Raw genomic sequence first — 10,984 nt, 5'->3', positions numbered from 1 at the left:
TAAGGACCAAGTCTGGTGTTAATATTATCATCGATCTTCACACCAAGTGAGCAAAAGGCAAACATTGAATTACGGATCTGATCAAACGCAATAAAGCGGTTGATTCAGGACCTCCACTAAACAAGAAGCAGTCCAAGGACCTGGTTTTCAAGGATCTAGTGCATGTCCTGTGAGATTCAAGGAGCTTGCATTCCTCTTCCCGCTTATGACCTCGAGAAGACGAGAAGTAAGATGCCAAAACTGTAGATGTCCGACTTGGTCGAGAAAAGAGTCAAAGAACTCCATGCCATAAGGTCGCCAATTGAGATTATATGAAAGTTAGAATTTTAATTGGAAGCACTTAATGTGTGCCCACGATCCTGGTCGTGTTGCTTCGGTTTGCAGGCTTAAAGTTAGAATTAGAATATTTCTTTTCTTTTTTTTGCAAGTGCAAAAGACAGCAGAGTCATGGTAATTCAACATTTGCAGGCTCATTACTTCAGTTTTCTGTGCTGGTGCACAACAACATACACCTTCTCTGCTAGGCAAAACGAAAGAGTGAAAAAAATGCCTTGAATTGACACATAATATTTTTCCTCGCCAGGTTTATCGTACTCACGAGTTACCAGTGATTGCCCAGATTCTACTGAGTTACTAAATTTCATGAACGCTGTCCCCCAAGCCTTTTTGAAGACCCTGGAGAAAATGTGATCCCAGCAAAGTGAAAAGCCACATGGTTTGGTCGTGTAGGGTACTACTCCACAAATAGTGAAGTACACAAAAATGCACAATGAGCCACACAAAAATGGTGATGAGCACTACAATAAAATGTAAATTTAGCACAAAGCTCTAGCTGGATTTCATTTGACAGATTTTCAGAGATCCCATCCAGAGTCCAACAACAACAACAAAGCCTTTTGTCCCAAACAAGTTGGGGAAGGCAGATTCCATCCAGAATCCATCACAGTTAAATCATACCACTACGGGTTTTAGTTAAACTACGAGCGAAGGAAGAGTGTCAGTTCAATAACCGGACGAAAAGTTAAAACAACAGCTGCAACAAATGTCAGGCCTCTAACTAGATCTTAGAGGCACCGGCTGCAGGAAGACTAAACAAGCACATAATAACATCACTGGAACATGGAGAACTCCGGGCAGCATGAAACACGGTTTGATCAACTTCCGCACAACCTTCCGTCTTGTCATTCCTTCGAAAAGAGAGGGTTCCAAAGAGCCACCATGAACAGGGTTATCTCACATTGAATCAATGCCGAGAAACCTCTCTGGCACCGAGAAAGGATCGAGCTCCAAACAGCCTCGAAGCTTGCCTCCTTTTTCATTTGTCAGATGGAAGCGAGGGATCTGGTGAGAGAACTTTAAGTACTCCTCCTTACATATCGTTTCCACAGATGGCTCTCTTCTAAATACTGTCCTGTGACCATCCACCTTTCTCAACAGCTTGACTTGTATGGACGAGTCCGTATGGGTTAATATCTCCACAATTCATAGTCACAATTTTTAAAATCGCACGCAGTCCATCCAGCCCTCCAGTCCTTGTAAACGGCCCAGATCTCACGAGGAAGAGGAATAATTTCAAATTCTTTCTCTCTACCAGTTGGTCTACTACATACAGGATGAGAAAATGATTGTGTACCAGTGCAAGTCATAATAGCATCATTTTCACTGGAAACCGTAAAGATTCCACAGCCAACAGGGCGATCTTCGTTGACCAATCTTTTCTCCTCCTCTCCCCGAGGAGACATAAAGCCATCTCACTTGTACTTTATTATTCTTGAGATCGACTTTCCTTATGCCGGCATAGTAATTGGGGAACTTATCCATATCATTGTAGAGAGCCCAGATTTGCCCAGGTTTGAACTTGTCAAGTGATCTCATTTCTGTAAATTCATGGAATTCAGATTCAGCACATTCAAATTCTGCCTGGATAATATCATCAGATTCCTCATAAACATCAGTACTATCTTGTACAGCAGATTGAGTGTAACTGCTTTCAGGTACAACAGAGGCAAAAGCATCTTCCAAGTTAGGGGGAAGCGCGTCAGGATCAAGTTCAACAGCTCCTTCTGGAATGCCATCTCTTTCAGTCCCCTCCATCCAATGGTAAGGGACACAATGTGAAAACCTCCATACGGGGTTGCCTCTTCCAACCCCGTAAATAAGCTAACAAAGCCTTTTACTTTTACGAGCGGCATGGCAATGATGCTAGTGCTTGTCGTAAAATCAGAGAGAACCTGAACAACTTCATACATAAAATCTGTGTGGTTTTTAGCATCCGAACTCCAGCCAATGTCCCATCCCTTGAAAAGGGCCCAAACTTCACCTTTCTTAGGATATATCTCAAACGAGTTTCTTGTCCTGATTTTCTCATAGGAAATGATCTGGGAGAAGATCTTAGTTTCTTTAGCTGTGTGTGATGCTCCATGCTTAAAATGTCCACAAGCAACAGGCAGTTCCCCACGTGACCATGCCACCTCTGCTTTATTTCTGGGATCAAATTCCAGCGAAACAAAGTGTACCTCAAACTTTGGGGCCCTTCTTACCTTTGTAATTCGAGCATAAAATCTTGGTATACAGCATTTAGTATCATAGACAGCCCAGATCTGGTTGCGTCTAAACCGACTTACATCTCGAAGTTGGTCGAAGTCAAAAAATTCAGGACATAATACTTTCGCTTGCGCGTGGTCAGATTCTTCAGCAACATCCATACCTTCTACAGTAGATGGAGTGTTATGGTCTCTGTTCTCTACCACCGATGTCTTTGCAAAGATCCCTCGGTTCATGCATGTAGCATGCTGCCTCTCCCCAACCCCTTCAGATTCCTTGTGAGACTTATTTCCTCTGGACGAACCAGCATATGCGGCATCAAACTCCGAGCCCTTTACCGACCTGCTTTCTGAAACAACACGAACATGAGGCTGCTCCAAGTTAAGGGGAAGCGCAGCAGGATCAAGTTCGAGAGCTCCTTCTGGAATGCCTTCACTTTCAGCTGCACCCATCAAACGGTACGGGATACAATGCGAGAACCATATTGTATCATCCTGCCGTATCAGATATGGAGTAGCCTCTTTAGACTGCATAAATAAGCTAACAAAGACTTTTATCTTGACAAGCGGCATGACGGTGATGCTAGTGTCAGTCGTGAAATCAGAGAGGACCTGAACAACTTCATACTTGTATTTCTTTTGATTGTGAGCATCTGAACTCCAACCGATATCCCATCCCTTCAGAAGTGCCCAAACTTCATCTTTCCTAGGATATATTTCATAAGAGTTCCTTCTACCAGTGAATATCGCATTTACACGATGAGAAAAGGATTTCATGTCAGTGTAAATCATAATACCATCAGTGGTGGCAACCTTATAGGTTCCACACCCGACAGTTCGATCTTCTATAGATATTTTCTCCAACTCTCCATCGGGACAAACTTCAAGCCATCTTGCCTGTACTTCATTATTCTGCAGCTCAACTTTCTCTATGAAGGCATAGCAATTGGGATACTTATCTATGTCACTGTAGAGAGCCCAGATCTGCCCGGGTTTGAACTTCTGAAGCAATCTGATTTCTGAAAATACTCCTGCATTTTTCCACACGGATTGCTTTGGACCAGAAGGAACAGGTTGGTCAGTTAAAACATGTGCTATAAAGGCCTTCGAGCAATTTTGGCAGCGGACAGTTTTCTGTGAACTTGCATGGTGGTACTGATATTTGGTGTCACAAGCTGGACAGATGGTCCAAAATGTTTGCGGCCTTGCGGAATTTGAGCCCGATAGCTGTTCTTGCTGACATGTATTATGGAGATTCATGGTAGTATGGACTGAGGTATACTACTTCCAGACAACAGAGAACAAGCAATAGACCAAAAAGGTAACTTGTCAACCTGCGCCAAACAAACAAAAAATTATGATCAAGAAATTTCATGAGTACATTCTAAAACAGAAGAACAACATGCGTTCTTTGCTACATAAGGGTGTGTACAATGGTGCTATCTTAGCAATGCCACCTAGGATAATTGCTGAGTTGGAAGAGAGAGAAATGAGGAAAAAAGGTTTGTCTTCTCCAGCTAAGAGATGATCTCTTAGAAAGGAAGATAAGACAATTCTATCCGTTTTAAAAGATGTCATCTCTTAGTTACAGATGTTCTAATTTAATTTCAAACATCCCACAAATTAAGGAGCACGCAAACATTAATTGCTAGAGATGGCACTAAGAGATAATCCAGTGCATCATATGTTTTTGTCCTCTCTAAATGACATACATGCTATGAGATAAGACCCTCTTATCAATGATTGTACATGCCTAACAAGCAACCAAAGAACACTGCTCACTTTCTTGCGACCCTAACATAACAAAATTAACTCAAAAGGCAGCAATCTCATAATTTTTAGCCACTGTTACCAACATGAAAGACCATTGAGACTAAAAGTGTAATGCATGTGTTTAGACTTCATTAGATAGTCCATAGGCTAAACATGTGACATATCAGTTTCAACAAATATGTGTTGAACTGATCAGAGAGCACTCCCAGCAGGGTTCAATTTCCCAGATTCCAGATAAAATCCCAGCAGAGTAACAACTTGGTTTTTCAATAGATTCCGATAAAATTTGTCTTTTCATCTTCTCTTTGTATCTTTCCCGGTTTTTTTATTGTCCTTCAAACATTATCCTTTTGAGTTTCGAGGAGGAACCCTTTGACAGGTTGGCTACAATACTGGTTTCAAGGTAATTTGCCAAAAAACAAATCAAGGGCAATTAAAGCTCCACAGTTGGTAACTTGTACTTTGTGCCTTCTTTGGCGCCTAATGCACAACGACACGCGATTAGATGTGTGTTCGAGAAGAAAAAAGGACAACGACAACTGATAGCTTAGCAAGATTATAAATTGATCCACCCGCTAAAAAAGGAAAAAAATAATGGTGATCTTCATCAGTGACTTCAACGAGTGTTATCCCTTAATACATCAGATTCCTCTTGCCTATAAACTGATCTCAAAATGCTCCTCACCCTGCCCCCGAGTCATCCCCAGGGGTGACTCGAGCGGTTCCTAATCCCCTCGCTGCTGGCACAACCTTCTCCCCCCTCCCCTCTCGCCATCGCGGATCGTCCCTGCCGACCAAAGGCCCGGCGTGGGTTGGTGGCGGTCCTCCTCCCCTCTCTCCCTCCCTTATCTCTCCCCTCTCTCCCCCTAACCGTAGTATAGGTTACTGCTGGTGGGGCTTTCCCGAGGCGGGCAGAGGTGCTCACGACCAGGAGGGCCGGCGTTATACCTTGCCTTGGACTGGGGCGCTCATCAACATGGAGCTTGCCTCAGCCCAGGGGCCGGTGGGGCTCTCCGGTCGATTTGCGGTCGCACCGCGGGGGTCACGGCCAGGGGTGCCGGTGGCTTCCTCACCACAACTAGGGCCAGGGGCACCGGCGGCTACCTTGCCCCACCTTGGGCCAGGGACGGGTTGCCCGAAGTGCCCGTGCCGGCCCTGCCCAGATCTAAGGCTATTGAACCAGATGGTTGGCCATGGCCGCCGTCTTTCGCTCGTGGGTAGTGTGTTCCCATCGTCGGGGCGGTTTCGCCTTGCTTGGTCTCGTTCCTGACAGGTGGGGCGGCTTCGTGGAGGGTCGTGGTATGTCTTCTCCGATGGGCATACCCATGTCGGCCAACTATGAGGCTAGGGTGTGGGGTTAATTGGATGTCGGGGCGGCGGCTCCAGGTGGTGGTCCATCTAGTTTGCCTTTCAACATGTTTCTTGGCGGCGGTGGTGGTTGCACTCTTTGGTTGTGTTGGCGGCGAGTGTGGTGGTGGGTGATCTTGGTACCGGTGGTGCTTCGGCTGTGGTTGCTCCCAGATCCTACTCTGGAGCTCTGTTTTGGTGGCGACAGGGTGACCCTTGGGGGTGGGTTAGTGCTCGTGATTCCTCCTGTAGCGTGGGTGAGAGGCTCTAGGCAAAAACTCTGCGCTCCGGTGCCAGTGACGACGATGCTCGTGGGTGTCACCTCCCTCTTGAGGGCGTCATATGGTCCCTCTCCCTGCGCCAGAGCCCCAGGTGAAAACCGTTGACCACTCTTCGGTTTCGGCGACGGCAACGTGTTGTGCCGTCACTCTCTTGAGCCATTGACGTGGAGTCCATGTTCCTTCCGGTCGTGCCACGCCATCGTCAGTGGGCAAGTTTGGATCCTATCTTGAAGCTTCTTTGATTCTAGCGTGAGGCAGTCTCGCTTGCCTCCTCATCTTTTACACAGGTCCTTGTTGGCACCACTCGTGCTCCTCGCTATCTGCAGGCAGGATTGGCGCTGCACACTCTGGAGTGGGAGGGCAGGGGGCCCTCCCTGACGATAGGTTGGTCTGAGCGGCGTATCAAGGTCCAGCGGTTTTCCAAGGTGGCCCGGTTACTTTTCTTGTCAATAGTCTAGGTCATTTGGTGGTAGATGTGGCTTCTCCTGTACTTTTGCTTTTTACCTTTGATCTGCTTTGTAATAGGGTCTCCTCATAGCCTTATATCAGTTCGGCTGTGTTGCTTTATATATAAAGCAGAGCAGAAGCCTTTTTTGGTAATACATCAGATTTCTCTCTACCTTCTTTCCCAGTTCAGTTATACTGCAAATTCTTCATTGTTCAATCAGGCTGCGTGCTGTAAATGCTAGCTAGTGCTGGATTAGTTGCATGCAAAAGCGAACCATGCAGTCAGCTCCATGCAAAATTGCCTGCGATTTTGGTTGGCTGTTGCTATTCTCTGAAATTACGCATCGTTGGTCCTTGAGTTTTGGTTAATAGGCCCAATAAACCCGAGTTGAGGGAGTGCAAGCAAGGCCACAAGGATACTAGATGTCATACGCAGACCAAGTAAATGCAAAAAAATAATTTACTGCAATAAATATTTTCTAACAAGTTTTACAACTTTTTCATCATATACTACTACTATGAAGCATAACAATTCACAATGTTTACAGTTTGCAATGAACTTTCTGTTAGGAAAGCAACTTATTTTGTACCGCATCCAACCATAAGCTTTTGAGATCCAAAAATAGCATGTGCAATGTAAAAGAAATAAGGCACATATTTAACAAAAGCCTGAATCAAGAGCACATATTTTCTGCACAAAGCAATGTGGTTAATAAAGCAAGCCAACGATGTTTCCAATAAGGTGACTTTAAGCTCACTAGCCACGGATTAGTGAAATATTTTTACTATAATTAATGTCATATTATACAAAGAAAAAAAGTAAAGTGAACAATCACAACATAACCGGCTAGGATCTAAACTACAATGAAGGAATCAAAAGAAAACGTAACTGATCACTTTATTCAAAATATGCTGGAATCTGAGAGCTTTTGTAATTAAGGTATGACGCTATTAACTGATATCAGAAGGCCCAAGACAATATCTTGCAGTGGAATAATATTATGTAGTCATGACTTGTGACAAATAAGCAGATGCATAGAAAATAAAATTCTTTAGAATTTACCCAGCATGTAAATTAGGCCAGGAAAATATTGAGCGTGTCCAGTTGTACATGTGTGATTCAAAAAATGATAAAGTTTGTAAACCGGCAAAACAAAAGTTCATACTTACCACAGATGATCATCATGACAGGTAGGAGAGCACGAGCTTGGTACTGTCTGCGGAAAAAATTGTCTCATTAATGTTTGTTTTCAACTTACGACTATGCTCATAATCATACAAACATAAAAAAATAAATGCTATGTGCAACCACCAACCAATATGATTCTTATTATTATTTGGCTCCTTCTCATTACAAAACAGGGAAAGGAAGCTAAAGGGAAAAATAGAATAGTTCTCAGTATCACTCTTGGTATTTTCAATAAACAGAGGCAAAAGCTTTGCCTTGTATCATTAATTAAGAAGGTTGTTGCCTGATTAATCAGAGGAAAACCGCGCAAAACCTAGAGTCAACTGCTGTTTCTTTCTGTCCAAATGCTAAGATAAATAAAAACTAAAACTCTAATTTGGGAGCAAAATAAGGAACACATTCAGTATACAAAGCTTAAAAGGTAACAAACCCCTTTTTCTCAAAAAATTCCCCCTTTTTCCCAATAACACAGAAAAAGCATTGTACATCTGAAGCCCACTTTCACACTGCAGTGGCATGCTTGTCAAAGGAGGTACCAATCCTTTGGTGCATAGGAATCGTGTCAAAAGACCAACGACAGAAGAAACTGAGCCCATGGCTATGAGCCTAGTAATCGGCGTGAGGGAGCAACCCAAAATAGCGGGCGAAAGGGAACAGTAGAAGTTCCCCCAAGGCCCCAAACCCTGGCCGATCGATCAAATAATATTTTGGATATCCAACTTGGTGGTATTCTGGCGTTCATCAGCTCCAAACCCCAGTGGATTGAATCTGAATTTGCCCCAAAGTTCATCAGTCAAGATGTACTCTATTCCGTCGCAAACAAAAAACGGAAATACTAACGAGCTGACGTTCCCTCAGCAGTACATACTTACCACTACGGTCATAATCGTCCAAACTTCAAAAATAAATGCTACATGGAACCACCAACCAATATGATTCTTACTGCTATTTTGCTCCATCTCAATACAGAAAAGGAAAGAAGGCTAAAAATAGAACAGTTTTCACTGTTGATATTTTTCAGGAAACAAAGACAAAAGCTTTGCCTTGCGTCATTAATTAAGAAGGTTGTTACCCGATTAATCAGAGGAAACCCAGGCAAAACCTGGAATGAACTTATGTTTGTTTCTGCCCAAATGAACAGAGAAATGGAAACTCTAATTCAACAACGAAATAATGAATGCATTGAATATTCAAGCTAGGATAACACTACAAAAGTATTTCCCCCATTTCTTTGCTCAATAAATGTTTTCACTGTTTGCTGCTACAAAAATTCCCCCCTTTTCCCCACTTCCGCACTGCAGTGGCATGTTTCCCGAAGGAGACCAACAGAGATACCAATCCTCCTTTGGTGCATAGGAGTCCTGCTAAAAGAAAGCCTAGTGGAAGAAGAAAGAAATTGGGCCCATGTCTACGAATCGTCGTGGCGGAGCAACCCAAATAAGATCCTGGATATCCAGCTCAGTGATATTCCGACGTTAATCAGCCCCAAACCCTACCAGATTGAATCTGGGTTTGCCCCAAAGTTCATCAGTTAAGATGTACACTATTCCGGCACAAACAAAAAACCGAAATACTAACGAGCTGACGTTGGCTCAGCAGCACATAGTTTTGGCACAAAACAGAGTCACTAACATAGTCGAACTTAAAGCATAAGGGACCAGAACAAATTCCGTACATAGATGCAACCTTCAGTGTCCTTCAAATTGGCAGAATAATTCAGCAAAAGCCTGAATCAAAAGCACTTATGTTTTGCACAAAGCAGTGTGGTTAATAAAACATGCCAACAGAGTTTCTAATAAGGTGACTTCAAGTTCACCACCGTTTCCCAAAGGAGATACCGATCCTTTGGTGAATAGGAGTCCTGCTAAAAGACTAACGACAGAACAAACTGCGCCCATGGCTACGAGCCTAGTAATCGGCGTGACGGAGCAACCCAAAATCAGCGGGCGAAAGGAAACGGCACATCTTCCTCCAAGGCCCAAAACCCTAGCAAATAGAAAAGGAGATCCTAGATATCCAACTCGGTGGTATTCCGGCGTTCATCAGCCCCAAACCCTAGCGGATTGAATCCGGATTTGCCCTGAAGTTCATCAGTCAAGATATACGTTATTCCAGCGCAAACAAAAATGGAAATACTAACGAGCTGAAGTTCGCTCGTCAGCACATACTTACCACTACGGTGAATATTCGTACAAACTTCAAAAATAAATGCTACATGCATGGAACCACCAACCAATATGATTCTTATAGCTATTTTGCTCCATCTCAATACAGAAAGGAAAAGGAGGCTAAAAATAGAATAGCTTTCACTGCTTTGCCTTGTGTCATTAATTAAGAAGGCCGTTGCCCGATTAATCAGAGGAAACCCAGGCAAAATCTAGAATCGATCGACTTCTGTTTCTTTCTGTCCAAATGAACAGAGAAATAAAAACTCTAATTCAATAACGAAATAATGAATGCATTGAATATTCAAGCAACAAGATAACACTATAAAAGCATTTCCCACAAAAAAATTGCTCAAAAAAAGTTTTCACTGTTTTCTGCTACAAAAATTTCCCCACTTCTCCACTGCAGCGACATGTTTCCGAAAGGAGAGCAACACCAACAGAGATACCAATCGTTTGGTGCATACGGGTCCTGCTAAAGGAAAGACTATAATGACAGAAGAAAGAAATTGAGCCCATGTATACAGATCGGCGTGACGGAGCAACCCAAAATCAAGTTCCCCCAAACCCTAGCCGATCAAAAAATAGATCCGAGCTATCCAACCCTGAATCCGGATTCGCCGGCACCAAAGTTCACCAGTCAAGACGTACACAGTACTAGTAGTATTCAATCAAACGCGAGTTGTTGCCTCGACTCGAGGCATGCGGGAGAGCAGAGGAGGCAGTGCGATTACCTACCTAATCGTCGGCGGCCGGTTATGCGCGGGCGCGACGACGAGGGCCTCCGCGGATGGCAGCGGGCGATGCCGACGAGGAAGAGGAGAGGAGAGAAAGCAAGGAGCGAGGGTTTTTCTCAGGGAGCAAGTGAGGAGGGAGAGATGTGGACGGCAGCGGACCGAGGAAGGAAAATAAAAACTAATTTCGGGTCGGGAGGACGGCCATGGCGGAGGTCAACAGGTCACTCAGACTCAGACCCCTCTCTTTCTCTGCTGCAAACACGCGCACTGCGTGACCTGCGCTGCTGTGAACGCACTTAATTTCAACTATACTTTACTAATTCAAAAAAAATTGGTGTTCAAAATAATTCAAAAAAATTGAGTGTTTTTCTAAACGAGCATTGCCTCGAGGACCGAGACAAAAAAAATAACTCGAATCAATTTCTTGATAAAGAGCTCCAATAGTAGAATCTCCGATGAACAGATCTTATGAAGTTCTAGATGTCCTGATGTCATGTGTTTG

The 10,984-nt window shown here is 43.8% G+C and overlaps 1 pseudogene; it reads right to left on the bottom strand.

Moving 5' to 3' along the window:
- Positions 1–810: 810 nt before the first annotated feature.
- LOC109761549 (uncharacterized) lies at positions 811–10,653 on the bottom strand (annotated as a pseudogene).
- Between the last annotated feature and the right edge of the window lie 331 nt (positions 10,654–10,984).

This window comes from Aegilops tauschii, chromosome 2 (assembly GCF_002575655.3).
Source record: "Aegilops tauschii subsp. strangulata cultivar AL8/78 chromosome 2, Aet v6.0, whole genome shotgun sequence".
In the NCBI taxonomy this organism is placed as follows: Eukaryota; Viridiplantae; Streptophyta; class Magnoliopsida; order Poales; family Poaceae; genus Aegilops; species Aegilops tauschii.
This window is presented reverse-complemented; position numbering and strand designations above follow the sequence as displayed.